The following is a 22,603-nucleotide window of genomic DNA, read 5'->3' on the forward strand; positions in this document are numbered from 1 at the left end:
AAGAAGGGGATTAAGGGGCATTATGCTTGACACACATAATGTAGGGGGGTCATGGGGAAGGCAGTACAGCACAGAGAAGACAAGTAGTGACTCTATAGCATCTTACTACTCAGATGGACAGTGACTGCAATGGGGTATGGGGGGGACTCGATAATATGGGTGAATGTTGTAATCAAATGTTGCTTATGTGAAACCTTTATAAGATTGTATATCAATGATACCTTAATAAAAAAAAAGAAAAAGAATTGCACTGAGAAAAATACTTAACTAAATTTAAATTATGAAAGATTATTAACTCATTCATGTGAGAGGACCTACCAATCCTCAATTCATTTCATTCATTCTAAAGAACCTGCTTTAACTATTTTGACCCTAATCATTCTAAAATTTTCAGTTATCTAGTTTAGGTCAATTTTAAATTCTGATAGGAACAGAAAATAGTTAAATTGCACTTGTTTCTAAAGACAAAATGGTCAATAAAGGAACAAAAGATTTTTCTTGAAAAAAAAAAAAAGAATACCTTTGATGTCAATAAAATCAAATGTTCCAGAGTCCTATCACCTAGGAAGTAAAGGGTTCCTATAATCTCACCCAACCACCCATTGGGCAAATATTTATTGAGAGCATTTTATTACATGCTGGACTCTGAGCTAGCCTGGAATTCAACAGAGGGGGAGAAAAACAGACACAAAGCTGCTTGCAAGAAGGCAACAGTATGTGAAGGAGAGAGATACTCATCAAAAACCTCACAAGGCAATATAAAATTATAGAATGGGGTGCTATGTAGGAAATAATATAGTTTGCAGTGAGCTATTGCTACAGGAGGCCAAGGAGATGTGTGATGTGTGTGTGTGTGTGTGTGTGTGTGTGTGTGTGTGTGTGTGTCTGAGGGCACCTCCCTAAGGCTGGTGCCACTCAGACAGGACGCCTGACTAAAGCATGATGCCCATTCTTCCTGTTTGATTTTTCTGCAATTTTTTTTTTCTTTTCTAAGAATGGAACCATGCTTCTTAATTTGTCTAATGCTCGCCCCCTTATGCCTAGCAGTATACCCAAGGCAGCTTTCCAAGGGCCTATAGCACGGTAGGTGAGGCCCTGGCCTCTGGCTTCAGACAGGCCTGGGCTCAGATCCTGCCTCTCTCTGCCTTTCACCGTGAGGGCTGTGGTCTGTGACTCTGTCTGCCTAGTTTCCTCATCTGCCAAGTGGGAATGCTCGCAGGGTCACTAAAAAGGATTACAGAGAGATGCTATATGTAAAACTGTCAGCACCTGGAAAATATTCGTTTGATAGAAGTTTAATGGTTGTATGGTATTCATTTATTTAAATCAGTATTTCTCAGTCTCTGAAATACTGACATTTTGGGCCAGATAATTTTTTGCTGTAGGGACTATGCTGAACATTATAGATGTTTAGTAGCCTCCCTGGTCTCTACCCACTAGTTGCCAGGACCAGGACCCTAGGTCGTGACCATCTAACATGTCTCCAGACGTTGATAAATGTCCCCTAGGAGTGGGTGGGGGAGACAAAAATTACCCTTTGTTGAGAACCACTGCTTTAAATATACACATAATTTAAAAAAGATATATATATATATCCACACACACACATAGTATAGAATATGTAATATATACTTAACATATATAAATATATTTTTATTAAATATAAATGAGTAGCATACATATTTAAGCAAATGTATATAAAATATAGTATATAAATATCAATGAAAACTGAATGATGAATATAGACATATATAAAATATGTATTTATTTCTAATTAAAGCAAGCATTGATAAGGACAGTCAGAAAGTTGAAAAACAAACAAAAAGTCATGTACATAGAAATAAAAAAATCTAAGGAAACAAAGGGCAGTCCAAAATTCACACACAGTGGCATGGTTTTTAATTTCCGCCAAGGCGAAATGTGTAACAGAGGGTGGGAGGGGATGAGTGGTCCAGGAGAGGAATGCAACCTGCTTTGGGGAAACTAAGCTGTTTGGTGTGTGCGTCCGTGAGCAACAGCGGTGGGGAAGGACTTGGGGTGGCCAAAAGGATTTTGTGGTCAATGCCCTCTTGGTAAAGACACATATGGGCAGCTCTGGAAAAACTTGTGGAGGAACACTATTCTTACAGCTAGCTACTCAACCCACTTTCCGTTAACATAAATATCACTTTCCCCCTTAAACAAAAGATTCAGGAAGCATTTAACGAGGGCGTCTCCCCAAGCTGAACAATGGGTTTGAGCCACTCTCTTCCTCTCCTTGTCCCTTGTCTGGGGTTTCGATTCCCAGGGACAGGGGCCGGCTCACAGGCTGACACTGGCTGCTTGGTAGGGAGACAGGGCAAGCGGGAAGAAGGCTTTGGTCTGCCTTGTTAAAGGTGTCTCAGGTGGCAGGGGTTCACCAAGGACAGCAGTGGTGGCATTTGCCCAGTATCTTCATGTGCCATGTCCTGTCCCAAGGGCATTACATGAACTGGCTCCTTCCATCCTCATAGAAAGCCCAGGAAGACAGTCTGGCTATGCCTATTTTACAGATGAGGAAACTGAGGTACAGAAGGAGAGATAAGGTTCCACAGCTTTCAAGGGAAAAAGCTGAACTTTGAACCTAGGCAGGCTACCTCCAAAACCTGAGTTTTCCCCTACACCCATGGGTCCCAAAGGCGGTGGGAGCTGTGGGGGTATTTTGAACAGAGGACATTTGGTAATGTTTGTAGACCTCTTCAGTTGTTCCAGCTTGGGAGTGCCACTGAAATCTAGAAAGTGGAAACCAGGAATGATGCTAAACCTCCTACAATGTACAGGACAGCCCCCTGCCCTTTCCGCCCCCACCCCGAATTATTCTGCCTCAAATGTCAATAGTGTGGTTCTTCAGAAACCCTATTCTAGACTCTTTCAAGAATAGGTAACAGTGTCATTCTTCCAGAATTCTTAAAATGTGTTTGTCTTCTAAATTACAAATAATACCTGCTCATTGGAAAAATAGAAACAAGACATGTTTATAAAGGAAAACCTGAAAGATTTTCTCTCTGGTGTGGTGCCCTGGGGTAAACATTACCAACAGTTGGACACATTCTCGTCTTTTCCTATGCATGGATGTCTACTTGTCTCTTTTTTTTCCCTTGTCAAAAACCAGAAGCCAGATATATATTTGGGGCTTATCTTTCACTAAGTCCTGAGCTCCAAACCACAGGCCTTTGCACCTGCTGCTCTTCCTTCGCGGACCCACTGGCCTGCATCCCTCCCTGTATTAATATTAAGGTTTGAGTATTCCTCAATTTCCCTACATAAACCAGCTCCCTCCTCCACTTCCACTCATTGTTTGGCCTTTTTTTTTTTTAGCCCTTGATCTCTGACATCTGGGTGGACACTTATCTGTTAACTTGTTCACTGGGTGTATGTCCTCCCTAGAATGTTGGCTCGTATTCATTTCACTATCCCCAAGTTGATGGAAGCTTAAGTTGTCTTCATGCCGTAATGAATATCTTATACACCTGTCTGTGTATACTTGGGTAGGTATCTCTATAGACTTGATCCCCAGAAGTGGAATTGGGGGTCAGATTTAAACGTTTGATCAGAGTTGCCACAAGTGTGAACTCTCCAGGTACAATGCCCCTCTCCCCTGTTCCCTCATCCACACTGGATAATCAGAGCTGCAATGTTTAAAGACCTTTACATCAGTTACCCAAGTTATCCCTAGGAAAAATCCCAAAATAATAATAATAAATATTTCTATAGGATTCACTAGATGCCAGACACTGTTCTGTTTTATATATATCATCTCATTTTGCTCTTGTAATGATAAGGAAAATATTTAACATGGCCGACAAGGTCAGCAGGAAACTCTCAGCCCCCTCCCCTTCTCTCACTCCACCAGGCTCCTCTTTCGTCCTGCTTGCTGCGTATGCCGAAATGCCACATATAGCAGAATAGTATAAATTGCTCCTTTTGCTTGTGCTTGGGGCTCAGACCTTTGGATATTACTCTCTTCTGAGCCCGCCGGTGTGAAATGAACCTCCACCCACCAAGACCTCCGAGTGCCGCTTGGTTCTCCCGTCAGCGATCCAGTCCAAGTTTTCTGTAACAGTAACAGTAACAGCTCTCTGGGGTACAAGTGACAATTTGTAACAATGACAAATTGTTGTTATCACCTTACAGGTAAGAAACTGAGGCACCAGATGTGAAGTCTAGTGTAATCTCTCCAGGATTAGACAGTCAAAAAGTGGGCAAGCCCTGATTGAACAGGAAAGTCAATTACACAATCCACATTCTTAACCACCGTGCTGTCCTGCCTCTCTGGGGGGGAAGGACTTTGATTATCTCCATTTCACAGAGAGGGAAACGGAAGTACAAAAAGGCTGAGAAACTTGACCAAAAATATTATCATCTTTTTAATCATTGCAGATTTGGTGGGTGAGAAATGGTATCTTGTGGTTTTAATCTCCAAGGGTATCTCTTTTTATTTTCCCTTTTAAAAAATCGACAATATATTTATTTTATTAATTGGGCAAGGGAATTTCTCAAGTGAGAAAACACGTATCCTGCTTTAAAATAAACGTCTGTGAAATGTGCATTCTTATGTCATCTACATCTGACTGATTAAAATAAATCCAGACTTTTTACTCCTAAAATGCCCCTTAAAATTATTAATTTCCAAATAAATTACTTTTGAGAGGTAAGCCATAAAAATGCCTAAATGGACCTTGGTATCCTTGATTTGGTCATGGACAAGGTTATCAGTGGGAAAAAGGCAGATCCGTAAAGTCTGTTTAGTTAATAGTATTGCATCCGTGTTAATTTCTTCGTTTGGACAAACGTAGGTGGGCTGCAAGAAGGGGAAGGTGGCACTCTCTGTATTCAGTTTGCAACTTTTGTGTAACTCTAACATTATTCCAAGTAAAAAGCTTTTAAAATAGTGTTTAGTGCTCTTTTTTAGGTTTGTAAACACACTCCTCACGGCTAGGCAAACATGGGAAACACCTGGCAATGGCCACATTTTGGTGAAGAGGTAAAAAAGGAACTCTGTTATCCTTCTGCCCGACAAAAGGGTATATTTAGCCTCGGATTTTTTTGTGGTGACCTTTGCATTCTGAAATGAATTAGAGGTTTATGTGTAAGAATGCAAAGTGCAGGAAATCAGGAAGTCTACGGGCTACCACTTTCCTGCTGTATTTCATTTATTTACACGGAGCAGCAGCATCAAGAGGAGAAATTTTGTTAGATGGGGTTGGCACAGCGCACCTCGGAGGTCTGAAGGCAGCGTGCGGGCATGCCCACCACCACCTCCAGCAAATCCCTTGAAATTCCTGCGTGGAATTTCAGTTGTATGCCTTAGCTGACTGAAAAATCATCATCATCATTGTTTTAGTTGAACTATTACTGTAATGGATTCCTTGTCTCTGGCTATTTTGATCTAAAATAACATACTTATCTTTTGCTTTTGTGGACAGTAAAAAAGTTTTTTGTGTGTCTGAATATTTTGGAAAGTAAACCGCATTCTCCGACCCATAACTTCACATTCACGACTTGTCATGGTAAACACTGGACCTGTGAACACCTGTTTGTCTTGTGTTTTGTTCTCTAACAAGTGTAGAGTTTTCAAGGCAGAGTAACAAAAAGGCCAGTTTTCAGAGCATTTTGACCATCTTGCTCACTCTTCCCTCCCAGGACCGAACATGGCTGGGCACGCGACTGATCTCACATTCGGAGAGGGGAGGTATATGGAGAGAGAAAGAACTGACATACTCCCCTTCCACTGAAGACCTTTAGCGGGGATAAAAGCACTTTCTCTGCAGGAATGTTAAAGGACCATACCTGATAACGAGATTAAAGGAGAATATATGCTGCTTTTCATATTCAGTTTTTAGGTAGTCTTTATTCTAAGCAATGGCCAAGGTAATAATTAGAGTAAGATACGTTATTTTCCACTTACTCAAATCTGACAACGTCTGGCTTCTCAGAAATATCCAAATGCTTACATTTTGTGTTCATTCGTGGAACAAACGTAGGGGTTTTGGTTGCACTTTTATTCAAATGACATTTTAAAATGGGAGCATATGTTTCAAGCAGTAATTAGCGATTGCTTGATATAATGAGCTGGCAGGCTGGAAAGGCTGTAGGTCAGAATTGTTAACAGGCAAAGCAGTGAAAAATAGTAAAGCATTAGCAGATAGCATAAATAGTCAAATCCGACCTCCAAAGGTCAAGAGGGAACTAAATAATTCGGTCACAGCACTGGCTGATTTAAATCAATGCAATCCCAATTTCCTTCTTTGCTAGCTGGCCTTCGGTATTCCACGGTCTAGTACTCGTCAGGAGAGAGAGAAAGTAGGGTAGAGTGTACTCAGTGATATAATTTTACTAAATGTGGGTGGTTTCAAGGGAAAAAAATAGCCAGAAGTATTTCAGGAACCAAATGAAATCATTTAAACAGAAGGCCATTGTCTTCCTTCTACTACTATTTTTTTTCCTCTAAGAATGATTTATGATGGTAACACCAATATAAATACATAATTAACTATGGAAGCATTTTTGTCTCTCAGGTTTCCCACATTTTTCTCATTTGTAGTCTTCCCAGATTTGAAATTATATCCTGATCCTATACAACTGAAAATTAGTACAATCTGTAAACTGCTGAACCAAATGATAAGCTTTTATTTAAAAAAAAAAAAGTGGAACAAAATGATCTCTGAACTTTCAGATTTCTATCCAAAATAATTTTTTAACTTGAATTACTCCTTCCCTCTTGACTACTTCTGCCTTTGGTTTCTCCTCAGAGAGTCACTCTTCTTCGTACATGTTCCACGTGGATAATATGTGGCTGTTCAAATTTATTTCTTAAGGCGATAAATTGGTATCCAGGTTCGATTAGGGAAAAGAGCATTTAAAGGAAAAAAAAAAAAACTCTCCTGGTGATTACGAAATCACTTTAAGACCCAGGGGGAACTATGCCTCAGTGACAAAACAAATTTGCCACAAATCATTGTACCAAAGAACAGCAGGATCTGAGCGTAAACTTGGGGACTGCTCCTATTCATCGTGCATTTGTTTTGGAAACTCCACCCTCCTCCTGCCATGTTCAATATCTAATTGGCATTCTGACCCTTCAGATAACTCAACATCTGCTACTCGGATGCATCTTGGAAACCCTTTGTTCCCCTCAGGCGGAGTTCAAGCGGCTCTCTTTACTGATACACAAGACTCACACGCATGCCATTGTGTACACAACTCCTGGCGCTGAATGGGCCCAAAACTTTTGCAAGCCAGTAACAAAAAATTGAGCCACCTCCACATTCTAACCAGATCATATTCAACAGATGTAAAATTATAGATGGCTGGAGTAGAGGGTGGTGAGTTAACCTAACAATTAAGCTTCATTTCATTTGAGGCTGCGATCCACACATCCAGGTTTACTTCGACTTGTTTTTATATTTTGGCTTGATAATCTTTGCTTTTCACTACCATGAGCCAACATCTGTACTAAAGATTTAATCTCTGAAAATGGATTATGTGGATATAAACTGGGATTTCTAGGGTGAGCCATGCAGATGATTGATTTTCCAACACATGACTTCATTGAATCCAAGACACCATAGACTGTAAATTGCATAATTATCTTAATGTACTACTAAGAAAGAAAAACTTACTAATTAACTTGTGACATGCTTTTGATTCTCAGACACAGGCCTAATATCAGAGGGGGCAAAAATGTGAAAAATGTGCATGTAGGAATGATGAAATTTGGTAGATATGTAGCACAATTTTGTGGGGTAGATTACATAAATTATGTTTCTGTAATTTACTGAGAAATTTACCATCTATTTCAGTTGTCCTCTTCCTTGGAGACTGCATTCTTTTAAGGGGTGTCCAATGGTTGTCTCTTACCTTTCAGTTTTGATAGGATCCAAGGAAGTTCCCCTCTGAAACTGTCTCCCCAAAATGTTCCCTGGTACCTGCTGAGATATGTTCCACGGGTCCCAAGTCAGAACCACGTGTCTGGGCAATGGATTTCCTTTTATTATTTTACTAGACAGCTTGGTTTAGGGTCAATAGGACAATGTTTCATTATCTTCTGGGAAGAATCAAAAGACCCATAATAGGTGGAGAAAAGTTTAGTTTTTTTAAAAAAGTGCCAGCCATACTTCTTCCAGAAATACATGCACTGGAAAGTCATCTTAAGTTTTGGATCAGCCTGGAAGATTCTACTGCTAAAAGTTTAAGGCTCAGAGGACGTCAACAGAAAGGCATAAGCTTCAACTAAACCATCAGGAATTTGGAGCACCTTTACTGACTGAGTAACTGATTTTTCTTTCCCTGTTTTAAATGGTTTAAGGTGCTCTATGGTGTTTTGGTTCAAATCTCTGCTATGCCTCTTCTTAGCTAGGAGGCTTCTGGACAAATGCTTGAATTTATGAAATGGGGGTAATACTTCACAGGCTTAAATGACTTAATGCCTAAAAAGTATTTAGGTCAGTATCTTGAATATATTACTAATCGTACAATGAATTGTGATGATACTTACTGTTGGACACAGTACTTTTGACCCGAAGTTGAAAAAAAATTTCAATCAGCTCCCAAACAGATGCATTAGTGTCTTGGCTATGGCCTGGAATTTCTCTGATTTCTAAAAGGGTAAACTGTCTCTATTGTTGTGATAATTATTATTGATGATGTGTTTTTCTTTCATTGTTTCTTTTGGTTCTTCAACTTTAAGCCAGCATTTTTCTACATCCAATTACAATAACTGACAATTCCCAGCAAAATTTCTACACAAGCTTTCTTTCCTAAGACCTGTTTAGAAATATTATTTTCTAGAGCTCTTTGGGTTGAAATGCCAGTGTTTCTTTCCTGATGGGTTGAAATAGCTACATAATCTATGATCTATCTTTTGACTCTTACTGTTATTTGCCAGAACTTCTGAATAGGAGGCAACATGGCAGTTACCAGAGATTTTGCTTAAGCTTGACACTTGTTCTAGACCTTTCCATGTGCTAACAGCTAGGGGCATAAAAATGATGAGCATCATCTCTGCTCGGGCGAAATGCACAGTAGTGAGGGTCAGAGCCCCAAGACAACTACTTAATTTCTTTACTTTTAAAGACCTTTAAAATATGTCATTTTTTACCAAGCAAGCAGGCTTACTATGAAGGTGAAGTAGAAAATTTAAGGGGGCATCAAAAATGCCCTCAGTCATGAGGATATTTTAATGCAGTGTTTTGATCTGCCACTTTCTAGTTATGAGGCTTTGGACAAATACTCATCTTTGTGTCTCCATTTCCTCATTCGTGAAATGGGAATAATACTGACCTCACAGGGTTGTTGAGGATTAAGTGAGATAATACATATGGAACTCAGAGCTGAAAGAAATCCATGATGGACAAAATTTCAAAATTGTAGATAAAGACTGAACCAGTGAGCAAAATTCCACTGAGTTTTGAAAAAAAATCTAAATGGGTCATTCAGAGCTAAATAACTACTCTTTAACAACAGTAATGATTCCAGAAAAGAACAGAGCAGCAAGGCTTATGAATTTACTCATTCCTTCTCTCTCTTGTTAGAAGGGGTATAGACTCTTAAACTTGACTGCCTGGAGTTTGAACTCCAGACCAACCATTTCATAGACTTTGAAACTCGATTGCCTTGACTTTGAACACCGGATCTCCCACTTCTGAGCTGGGTGATTTTGGGAAATTTACTTAACCTCTCTGAGCCATGTGAAGATTATATGAGATCATGGGTGTAGAGCAATCACTCAGTAAAAGTGGGCTGGATGTGCACAAGGGGCAGTGCAACTCAAGAAATAAACCGATCTTGGTTTATGCAATTTCTGCTTGTCACCAATGGTACTGGCCATTGCTTACAAAAGGTTTCTCCACTTCACCAGTACAAATAAAAGTGTGCCCGTGATTCACTAGGCTTAACAAGTCCAACTGCACGGGATTCAGTACATTTTCATAGGTCCACTGCGACTCTTTGGAACACTTTAAACACTTTAAAAGGTTATCATCATCACCATCATTATTATTTAGGTAAAAATAATAATTTTTTTTTTTTTTTCCGGTAGGAGAACTGGTTCAAACATACCCGGTAGGAGACTGGTACAGTGAATCCTATCGGCCATTACCCAGACCCAGTAATTCCTGAGGTTTCCACAGCATGTGCTCAGCTGGGCTCCTCTCCACCTCCCCCTTTGGCCCTGCCACCCAGTATTTCAAAGCATGTCACAGACTTCATGTCATTTTCCCCTACACTTAGTATTTGTGTTTAAAAACCTCAACTGTTCAGGAAAAACCCACACAATGCCATTATCACTTCTAACAAAAGGAGCAACGATTCCTTGGTATCACTCGGTCCCTATTTCGGAGCCCCCCCACCCCCATCATCTCAAAAAGGTCCACTTTATTCTTGATTTGTTCAAATCAGGGACCTGACAAGGCCTGCCCAGCGCAGTCGGTTCTCTAGGAAACCCTTCTGATAAGAGCTCACAGCAGGTGACTGTTGAATTTCTAATTTCTCCTTCCTTGGCCTCCAAGCACAGAACAAAAACAAAAAAATCCCGACCTATTTTTCAAACATGTGTATCCAAGAGAAGGGGTGGCAAGCCAGAGGCCCTGCGCGGCGGGGGAGGACCGGCTACGGGCTGGGTCGGCGGGGCCTGTGTTCCTCGCAGCGGGGCGCGGCCTCCCGGACCGCCTCCGACCTCGCAGCCAGGTGTTGGGCCTCAAGCTCACTCCGGCCATTGTTTATCGCCCTCCCGAGGACTAATCCCCTGTCACTCAGGCCAGAGATGCTCTCGGGGAGACAGGCCTGCACAGCATCCCATGTGTCAGGGCCCCTTTGATACACTTTATCTCCCCTTATCCCTCCAGGCGCGCCAGGACCCCTCCGCAGAGCTTCAGAACTGCACTGGGACTGACACCCCTCATGTGGAGGGGAGGCGGGGGATTTTTTTTTTTTGACAGAAATCATTGTTGATCGGATAAGACGTTTTTTGGGGGATGCAAGGGACACGCTGCGAGTGCCCTGGGTCAGGGATTCAGTAGCAGTTACAGGGCTGAGCAGCTTGGCCTGTTCATTTTGACCGCAGTGACGCCTGTCAGTCTTGTCAAAACTGGGGACTTCCTTTTGTTCATTTTTATTTTTTGGGAGCGGGGAGGGTGGTTCCGGGGGACTGATGCCTGAATAGGGCTTCAGAGGCATGTGGGAGTTAAAAAACTATCTCACACCCACATTTCAATTCCAAAATAACATGACTATTCACCGAAGGAAAAAAGACATGCAGGTTACCTGGTGTTGTACAACAAATATAAACGTAGTAATATAATGTGGTTGGTTGAATTTCTTTCTTTTAGCAGCTTCTGCTGCTCTTAGTACTTTTTATACTTTAAGCGTGATTGTCTTACAATTTTAAAATCAAATTTTAATCATACAGGCAATGCATGATTCCAATTTGTACTGTAAGAACATTCCCGCTTCAGAGATAAAGTTCAACGTTCTAGACTGCCACCCCTAGACTCCATCCAAGAGGTTGCTGCTGCTGTCAGTTTGGTATGTACAATCACAGGCCTTTATTTCTATACACAGACATCCACATACATGACCCAGACTTAATTTTTTAATCCTTCCTGGAGTCAGTCTATGGCTGCTTAATAACACTGCCTGATGGAGATGGTAGGAATATGTGTTTTGGGGAGCTACTAAAGCATAGTATGAACACCCTGATTTATGGATGCTCATTATATAAAATCCAGCCAGCTGCACAGATCTTGTAGGTGTGCCCAAGAGATCCATTTGTTTCCTTTACTAGATATAATTCCATTATGATGTTGACTATTAACATGTTATAGGATAATGTGGAAAATGATCATTCCCTCTCATCTCCAGCCTCAAATTTTAGATTTCTGCAATTATCAAAGTAAGGTGAAAATTAATTTTCTTAAAACAAAGAGCCCTGGAAGCAACCTAAGTGTCCATCAGTAGATGAATGGATAAAGAAGATGTGGTACATATACACAATGGAATATTATTCAGCCATAAGAAGAAAACAAATCCTACCATTTGCAACAACATGGATGGAGCTAGAGGGTATTATGCTCAGTGAAATAAGCCAGGCGGAGAAAGACAAACACCAAATTATTTCACTCATAAGTGGAGTATAAGAACAAAGAAAAACTGAAGGAACAAAACAGCAGCAGAATCACAGAACCCAAGAATGGACTAACAGTTACCAAAGGGAAAGGGACTGGGGAGGATGGGTGGGAAGGGAGGGATAAGGGCAGGGAAAAAGAAAGGAGGCATTATGATTAGCATGTATAATGTGGGTGGGGGGGCATGGGGAGGGCTGTGCAACACAGAGAAGACAAGTAGTGATTCTACAACGTCTTATTACACTGATGGACAGTGACTGTAATGGGGTTTGTGGGGGGGACTTGGTGAAGGGGGGACCCTAGTAAACATAGTGTTCTTCATGTAATTGTAGATTAATGATAACAAAAAACAAAACAAAACAAAAAAAACCCAGAGAGACCTGCTCATGTCTTACGTCTCCCTTCTCCCAATATTAACATTTTGCATGATTTTGCTGCTGTTCTTTCTCTCCTATTTAATAAACATAGTGAAGAAAAGATAGAACCAAGATAAGATAGCTCTCAACCAATGTGTTTTAAGTTTCCTAGTGAAAAATAAAAAAGGGTCTAATTTAACCTATGATTTTTGTCTGATGCGTTCTCTGGTTTCCCCAAGGTACAATGTTTTTCCCGACTATATATAGAAGCTGTTTTAAGCACTGGTTGTCACTTGTTAAACCTGTGATGCCCTACATCCCTGCCATGAAACAGGATCAGGGACTTAAAACAGTCAAACACAGATGCTTTTAGTTCTCTCCTAACACAAATTAAAGCCCAGAAATCTGAGTTTATGCAAAAAATATTAAAAAGTAATAATTATCACTAATATTTATGAAAGGATTCATATGTTCCACACACCAAAGCACTTTATACAGATTATCTCCTTTCTTCTCAAAACAACCCTAAAAGGTAGGTACTGATACTGTAGAAATGCTAAAACGCCAAATCTAACCATTGGGTGGATGGAACAGACCAAAACCCTCCCCTTGTAGGTTACATTTTAGGGGCAAATGCAGGTTAATTAAAAAGAAAACACATGCGTGAATCAAATCCTTTCAAAAAGTGATTAGTGGCAGGAAGATGGTATGAAGACATAATGGGACCACCTTTCGTCGTCAGAAAAACATATCATGCAGTCATTGAGCCTAATATTGGACCGTGCTTTTTAAATCTGATTTACTCTTTAATTGTTCCTCCAGTCCTGTGGATAGTGTGTTCTGATCCCCACTTTCTACAGATGAAGAAATTGAGGCTCAGAGGGAGCCCTCAACATCACACAGATGACAAGAGGCAGAACCTAAAGTGGTATCTAGGAGTTTATGGCTTTTCTGTGCAATTTTACGTGGAATAGTGCATAATTATCATTGGAGGCTTTCTTTCCTCGTTCCCCAGTAGAAAATTAAATAAAGCTATCCCAACCCGCCAACTGCAGATACCTTTCATATTTTTGCCCAAGAGAAGGGGTCTGTATGAGTCACTCACTCCACTGTATTTGCTGAGTGACTTCTGTGTGGGTAGTTGCTGGGGATGGTAGAGTGAACCGGACACACAGAATTCACAGTCCGGTGGGGAATGTGGATAAGCCTGAGAATAAATAAACTGATACATAGACAGAACGGTGCCTACAGCAATGGCCAGGATGAAGCAAAACCGGTACTTGGGTTGAAAATGACAGAGCAGGTGGATATTCAGCAACGGTGGTCCGGGAGGGCTCTCCCGGGAGGTGAATTCTGAGCTGAAACCTCAATGATGAGATCACGCCAAAAGATGTGGGGGAAGTGCATTCTGGGAGCAAGGATTAGCACTTCCACAGCCCATGCTGTGGACACCGGCTTGGCATGTCCAAGGGCAGCAAGGGGGGGCGGCCCAAGCTGAGTGGGTGGTTGCAGACCACGATCGTGGCCACTCTGAGCCAGGTGGAGTCACTCCGAGCACCTTGTGAAGCGTGGGAGGGATACGATCCATGAGCAAAAATTGAGCTACGACACATTTACTGCTCAGCGTCCCTGTGGAACGCCCCAGAGAGTGAGGAATTTGACACTAGAGCTGTGCACGCCTGGGCTCTCAAAAAGAATCGCTTAGCATTACCTTCTGCCAGACCTCCTCCTTCAGGATTCCCGTGTGGGCATCTCAGACACGGTACCTCAGCAGATTCTAGGGGGTTGGAACACTTCGTGAAATTTCAACTTTGCAGGTAGAAGAGCCGGTAACACATTATTACATTACTCAGAATTCGGCTTTCAGCTCTTGGTGGGGATTCTTCATGAATACTATTTGAGGTGATAGCCATCCTGCTAAAATGACCGTTTCAAACATTAGAAGAAACCGAGAATTACATGTAAAAAGAGCCTTTGGGAGCATTTAAATACGGTGTTATACCTATAACTGCCTGCTCTTTAATTAAACCCACTGCGTGATAGGGGCCCTCCTAGAAACTGGCTTCACTGGCTGCTCCTGGGGAGGGAACGCGAGGAGCTGGGCACCGAGGGAGGGCTTTCTGCTGTAGACTTTTTAAGTTTTGTAACATGAGAGAGACTGTATTATCCCGTTCAAAATAACCTTTAGTCATAGAAGTAAATAAATTTATGACTTCTACTGGCTGAACTTTTGAAAGACTGTCTCAAATGTATCTTAAACTGGTTAAATTTATTTTTTTTGCTTTAGAGACTGCTTTTCATTATTGTAACACCACTATGCGCCTACTAAGTACAGACGTTTGCTAAATTCTTTGTAAAATGAAAACTTTCTTAACCGAAAGTGAGTGACACAGTACACAAAAGCTATGCCATTATTTAATTATCCATCATGTTTAACCCATTATGTTCCTTAATGGGTGTTTCTGTTGTTGTTTAGAGAGAATTGCATGAAATCATTGCGAAGTCCTCATTGACTTGGAGTGATTTATCTTTTTGGGGGGTGGGGGCCAGACATTTGGGACTGACATATGCAAAGCTGCATTCTTTGCTGTTTGCTCTCTCGGCGTGTGTCAGGTGAAGATGACAGATATTAAAGTACCATGTTTCCCCATCTTACCGACATGCCTGTGACTGATCCTTTCTATCAGTTAGTTGAAAACACACACAAAGAAAGAAAATCAAATAATAAGGCCTAAATTATGACTAGTTCAGGAGGTTAATTTGAATTTAGATTGTGGGCTACCTAACCCCTGTGCCTTTAAACATTTTTAATAAAATCCCACATACCTATACTACACACAGCCACACACACAGATGCGCAAGCACGCATACTTGTGAAACCTAAAGGGCTACCATTGGGCCAGGAAGAAAACATGCTTTGGCCGTTTGGTTTGAATAAGTAGTACAACTGCTATTTGTATATTTTAAAAATTCCAAATCTTATTGAATTAGGTGAGCGGGCTCCGATGAAGGCACAGGAAACAAGCGAACCACTTGTGTGGCGAATTTCAGAAACTTAAAGAAAACACAAACTTGGGGATGTCACATAACATGGTTTTAAGGCAAAACACAGAAGGGGGGATGGCGATGGCCTTGGCCATTTGCTTCATTTCCCTCCTCATATCCGGAGGATCCTGCCAGGTCACATTTCAATGGGGTGATTCCCCGGAAACTGAGCAAGCCCCCAGGATGCCAGTGTTGGGAGATTTCTAAGCTATGAATGAAGCCCCCCGGTCCATCCCTGTGCCTGGAAATGAGGTGACACTGCCCACAACACAGCAACCGAGCAGCGAGTCATTTGCCAGCCTTAGGCTCATTGCGGCTCATGGCACCACCTGCCCTGTGTGAATTTTCAAATCTTTTGCTCCACATGTTTCAGTCCAAGGCACTGAACCTGGGCCAAATGAAGGCTTGTTGTTTGCTATCCAAGGATAACAACGTATGGGGGATAACGTCTCTCATTCTACAGTGAACTGAAAAGGAGACAATCATTCAGGACTCAGAGACAGAGGCTTCCAGGCCTTTCTGGGCTGAGCTTCCTATTTGATTTCTAGTGCCCAAAGCAGAAAACAGTCTACAGAGCCCGACTCAACGAAAGGCCAGCTCTCTGGCTTTACATCTTTAGACGGAAGATGTAATGAGAGAAAAAGTAGATATTTGTGTGCATGACATGGCGCCTCAAGGCGGCATTATCAGACAGAGGAGTGTACCTGGCAGGGCACAACATTTTCTTAAATAATGTGAACGTGGGTGCATGCTCAGGAGTGTCCCTGGGGATGGAAATGTTTTTCCTCTTTGCATCTTTTAATGTGAACAGAGGATTCTGATGGCTGAGGCCACATGGCTGTGGGGAGAGGCCCCCTGAGCTCGCAAGCAGGCACAGAGGCTGTGTCAACATGCCTAAAAATAGCCCAAAGTTGAGAGATTCAGTTAGTCAACACTTAATGGGTTTGTGGAGAGAGGGAAATGCAACCAAAGACTCAGCCTGAATAGGCTTCTCCAACTAATTCTTATTATTTAAAAAGCTACAATAAGCAAGTAGCTTCTATGCTGTTGGGCACGGTTCTAAGTGCTGTACAAACGCTAACTTGCTCAGACCTCATAGCAACTCTTCTCATCCCCATTTTGACAAGGGACTGAGATGTGAGAAGGACTAGTCTGTAGATCACCTCCAACCCACAGACGGATTTTGTTTGCCCTACAAAGGATTTAAAAGGTTGATACACTGAAGGGGGCAGGTCAGTGATGGTGATGGTGGGAAGGGGTTGGGGAAGCTGAGGAAGAAACAGAATATTTGTTGAAGGAATAAATGGGGTCTCTGGGCTTTAGTTGAGTTTTCTGGGTGGCAAGAAGGGTAGAGTGAAAATATTTTTCTCAGGAGAAAATATAAGAAATGTGGTGGTCCATAATATAGGTAGGTCACGGGGAAGACAAGTAGTGACTCTATAGCATCTTACTGTGCTGATGGACAGTGACTGCAATGAGGTGTATGTGGCGGGTACCTGATACTATGGGTAAATGGTGAAACCACAATATTGCTTATGTGAAACCTTTATAAGATTGTATATCAATGATACCTTAATAATAATAATATAAAATTTCGGGCACAATGGCTGTCACATAACAAGTTCTCAGCAAATTGTTAGCTATGAAAAGCTCTTGAAAAAAATGCTCCTTTTATGAAATCCAAATAAAAGTTTAGGGTTTAGTTTATGGTAACATAGCAACGTGGGTTTCTTCACAGTGACAAACATATCCCTGGTAGGGGGCAGTGGGTGAAGGGTATGTGGGAACTCTCTGAACTGTCTTTGTAACTTTTCTGTAAGCCTAAATGATTCCACAGTAAAAGTATTTTTTGAAAAAATCACCTTTGGCTGTAAACGATGTGTGTCTCTTTTCATCAATGGCAATGCCCAATAGTTACTGAAATTTCAAAAGTCTTCAAACACATCCTCAGCTTTTCATGCATTGTGGCCATAAAACCTATTCTTGTGAAGTAAATAATAAAACTGCTTTTTAGGATACATGGTAATTTTGGGACACAGTGTTTTCCAAATCACTGGCTGACGCAGTGTCCTGATGTAAGTGGGCACTGATGAGCCGCGGGACGTATCGCAGCAGAGAAGTCCCACTTTGGGAAGAGGGTACAGCAGTCCCGCTTTGTAATAGCCATCTGGCCACAGCAAAAATGCAGGATAAAGCCCAGAAACCAAGCCACTTGTCTTAAATCTCAGTTCATCACTTGTGTGACCTTGACCAAGTCATTTAAGCTCTCTGAGCCTTCGTTTCTATATCTGTATGATGGACCTAACAATATTTAATAGCTTTACGACTTAGCAAAAGGCCTGACTCAATAAATACTCAATAAATAGTATTGCTAAGTGCTTCCACTCTCCCTTTTGTCTGCTCAATCACTTATCCTATTAGTATCCCCAAAAGTCAAATTAGAAAGCATGATTCCAACAGGCCAAGATGGATTTGTTATGCTTGTGAAGTGTCCAGGCCCCTTTCACAGCCTCCATGGGGGCCTGGCATCATGTTCACATGGTCATGTGTTTGAAAAATGTGCAAACGTAAGATGCTTTTATAGTCTTTGTTTTAAGGAGCCCCTTCTTGATGTGGTAGATACACCCAATTGGATACAGCCATAAAAAGAAAAGAAATCCTGCCATTTGTAAGAACATGGATGGAACTAGAGGGTATTATGCTCAGTGAAATAAGCCAGATGGAGAAAGACAAGTACCAAATGATTTCACTCATTTGTGTTGTATAAAAACAAAGCAAACCAGGAGGAACAAAATAGTAGTAGACTCATAGATACTGAGAAGGGACTAGAGATTACCAAAGGGGAAGGGTAGGGGAGGGTTGGGGGAAGGAAGAAGGGGATTAAAGGGCACAATAGTTCATCACAATATAGATAGGTCACAGGGAAGGTAGTACAGCATGGGGAATACAGTTAATGACTCTATAACATCTTACTACATTGACAGTCACTGTAATGGAGGGGGTGAGGACTTGACAACATGGGTGAATGTTGAACCACTGTGTTGTGTATGTGAAACAATCATAAGATTGCATATCAATGATACTTTAAAAGGAAAAAAAACAGAGGAGCCCCTTCTCCCCCTCCCAACTGTAAAGGTTCAGGTCCCACAGAAACTAGATCTGTCCCTGCCTGGAGGACAGGCAGCACCACAGCAAGCTTCAGAGAACCAGCTATTCTTTCTCTGCCTTGGAATTCAATGGTGGCCAGCACCGCCATACTGAAATGTGGGGCACCAGGTCGGGGCTCCACCATCTGACTCCGGACTCCTTCCCTCACCTGCCTGAGCCGTATCTCCTGTCTCTAACATGGGACTTAGTCAAGATAATACACAACTGACCCCAGGAGATTGTCCATATACAGCTGTTGAACTTTAAAAAAAATCACAAATGGCCTCTATCATAATGAGATTCCACGTAAAGTATAACACGGCATAATTCTTACGCAGCCATCTTCTTGCTCTTAGACATGGGGCTGAGATACCCATCAGGACATACCTCCAAGCCTGATTACCTTTGGATTCCAAAGGTCAACACCCCTCCTATGACAAGAGTTGCTGTCTCTTAAGGGGACACTAAAACAAGACTGCCTAATCCGAGAGCATAGGTGTGTGAGCTCAGCTGGGGCAGGGACCTCGATTATGTGTTCAGTAAATACGCAACGGACTGCAAGAGACCCTGAATCAAACCAGAGACCCCAAAGGTCCTGCCTTTTTGGTCCCTTAGACCCCGACTACATGCCTCACTTCACCCAGTTCTGAGCGGCAGTTGAACACAGAGGCAAGGGGTGCTAGTTGCGGAGTGACAGAAGAACCTGGCTCACATCTCGGCTCTCCCACTTGCCACCTGCATGACTGTGGGCCTCAGTTTCCTTATCTGTAAAATGAGGACAATAGTACCTCCCTTATATGAAATCATATATACAAAGCTTTTTGCACAGGGCTTGGTACACAGGAAGTGCTCAATAAATGTTAGTGATCACTATCAGGCCACAGTAAATGGACTCCACTTTCCTGTTTCTTGAATGTTTGGTGGAGTAAGCCTGCTTATTCCTGGTGTGTATGTGTGTACGCACGTACCTGTGCATGTACATGTGTGTGCACCCGTGTTAGCTACTGATTCAATTTCCTCAACCGTGTTAGGTCTGTTTATGTCTCTGGATTCTCTAGGTTTGGTTTGGGGAAGGGATGTTTCTCAGGGAAGTTGTGAATTTTGTCCAAGTGTTCATTTGTTTGGAGCGAAATCTTTTATGGTATTAAACTATAATTCTTACTCCTGTATCTGCAGTTAAGCCTTCTTTTTAATCTTAGTGTTTTTATTGATGTTATTTTTTTCTTTGGTTGGATCAGTTTAGTTGGATGTTTTCCTTAGATTATTAATCTTTTCGAAGAACCAGCTTTTGGTTTGGCTAGTTTCTTCTCCCACAATTTTTGTTTTCCATTTTGTTATCTTAAAAATACCACCTTCCTTCTGTTTTCTTTGGATTATCCTATTTTTTTTTTCTTACTAACAACTCTCATCGGTAAGATGAATTGAGATGGGGCCGAAGCAATAGTTCTCACCTCATAGGACTGCTGGGAAAAGTAAAGGAGATCATGTACATACAGTGCTTATCAAGATGATTGGTACATAGCAAGTGCTTGATAAATGTAAACTATGATTACTGTCCATAAGCCTCAGTTTCGTCATCTCCAAAATGGGCCCATGGGAGAACTGAATGAGATGGTTTGTGTCAAGTCCTTGGCTACTGCAGGTCACCTGCGACCAGTACTATTCCCTGGTCAATACATTCACCATCAATGATAAAAGTCACGACTGTGCCTGGGGTGAGCAAGAGCCTCAGCTTCCTTTTCCAGGACCTACAGAGCTGGCAGGGCCCAGTGCAAAATGAAAGTGTGGGCCTCTTGTTAAAATCTTAAGAATTTCAAGACAGCAACAGAAACTCATTAAATCAAACATGGGCCCTTCTGAGTGCAGGGACAGGTTGCACATCCCTTGCCCTGTCTCCCACCTGGTCAAAGAGCTGGTGTGTGGGTTTTGGGGGATGTTTTTATAGAGGCCTCTTCCCTTGTCCCTTCACACATGTGCAATCCCCATTCTTCTAACTGATTCCAGGACCTTGGAATTTGGTCTGACCCCTAAGGCTGCTTCTAATGCAATCAGAGGGACACTAGATCCAGAGTCAGCCTACAAATCAAAGGCCAGGACAAAATCTTGAATAAATTACAGCTCTTATAAAGAGGCCACCTTTCACCTTGTTCTCATATCCCTTAGGTTTCTTGTCATAACTCCACGAAGCCAGTACCGTTTGTCGTTGATAAACCTGGCTTCATAAGCAAGACTGATGGATTAACAATTAAAAGTGGAACAACTTAAAAGTGACAGGCTTCAAATGGAGGCCAAGCCGTATTTTTAAATATGCAAATATCTTTTTTTTAAAGAATGTGTGATGGTTTATATTGATGTGACTCAGAAAGACACTTTTCTACAAGAAATTATTTAATGAATTTGTAAGACTAAGCTTGTGTGTCGTACAAATGAGGTGACGAGCCTCATCGAAATGCCAGCACTTTCTCTCCTGCCCAGTGTGAATGGGAACCACAGCCTTCCCCGTGTCACAGCGTCTGCCAGCGGCCAGCATCCCTCGAGCAGGAACCATGTGGCAGAGCACCTGCTCAGAGCTTCACAAGGGTTATCCCATGTACTTCTCTTGACTACCTCATGGCTAGTAAGCTGCACAAGTTCACCTAGGACTAGGTTTCCAAGCCACCTATTTGACCGCAAAAATCTGTGTTCTTGGCCACCATTCAACACAGTTATCCTGCCATAAAAAGTGAATGACAAAAAGAGATATGGATATAGGAATGATAACAAATACACAGGAGTATGTAGGTTCAGTTCCAGATCACAGCTATAAACTGAATTTCACAGTAAAGCAAATTAAATGAATTTTTGGGTTTCCCAGTGCATAAGATAGCTGTGTTTACACTATGCGTGCAATTGCATTATATCTCAAAACACCATGAACATACCTTAATTAAAAACACTTTATTGCTAAAAATGTTACCCATCATCTGAGCTCTCAGTGAGTAACTATCACAGGTTGCCCTAACAGAGTAATAACGAAAAAGTTTGAAATGTTGCTAGAATGACCAAAATGTGACATGGACATATGAAGCGAACAATAAATGCTGTTGGTAAAGTTGTGCCCATAGACTTGCTTGACACAAGGTTGTCACAGGGTTGCCACCAACCTTCAATTTGTAAAAATGCAGTCATTGCAAAGGGCAATGAAATGAAATGCAATCAAACAAGGTAAGTCTGTATAGGTATTTAATACAAGATGTATGAAGGCCTTTACACATATTATTGTGGTTTACAGCACATTGCTTTTGTGAGGAAGATAGGATTATTACTATTATTATCTCCATCAGGCAGATGGAGAGGTCTGGGGACGATTGAGTGCTGCAGGCCCCACAACTAGTGACAGATTTACAGAAAGGTTGTACATGCAGTTATCTTAGCTTGGACTGCTATAACAAAATACTGCAGACTAAGAGCAGTATGACATTTATTCCTCACAGTTCTAGAGGCTGCGATGTCTCAGATAAAGGCCAAGATTCTGGTGTCTAGTGAGGGCTCTCTCCCTGGTTTGCAGACAGCCACCTTCTTGCTGTATCCTTACGTGGTGGGGAGCAGAGAGATGCAAGCTCTCTCATGTCCCTTTTCATAAGGGCACTAATTTCATCATGGGGCTCCACCCTCATGCCCTCATTACTGCCCAAAGGCCCCACCTCCAAATCCCATCACAGTGGGGATTAGAGTTTCAACATATAAATTGGTAGGGATACAAACATGCTGAATATAACAGCAATTAGATCTTCAGAAATCAGAAAAGAGGAATTTCTTCATTTTCTTTGCAGCAATGGAGAACTAGGCTGTCAACTTCTCAAGTTTTACTGCTTATTATTATTATTTTTTTACTCAACATAAAGGTTGTATTCAGGGCTCCAAAGGGTAAGAGGT

The sequence above is a fragment of the Manis pentadactyla genome, chromosome 5, assembly GCF_030020395.1.
Source record: "Manis pentadactyla isolate mManPen7 chromosome 5, mManPen7.hap1, whole genome shotgun sequence".
Taxonomy (NCBI): Eukaryota; Metazoa; Chordata; class Mammalia; order Pholidota; family Manidae; genus Manis; species Manis pentadactyla.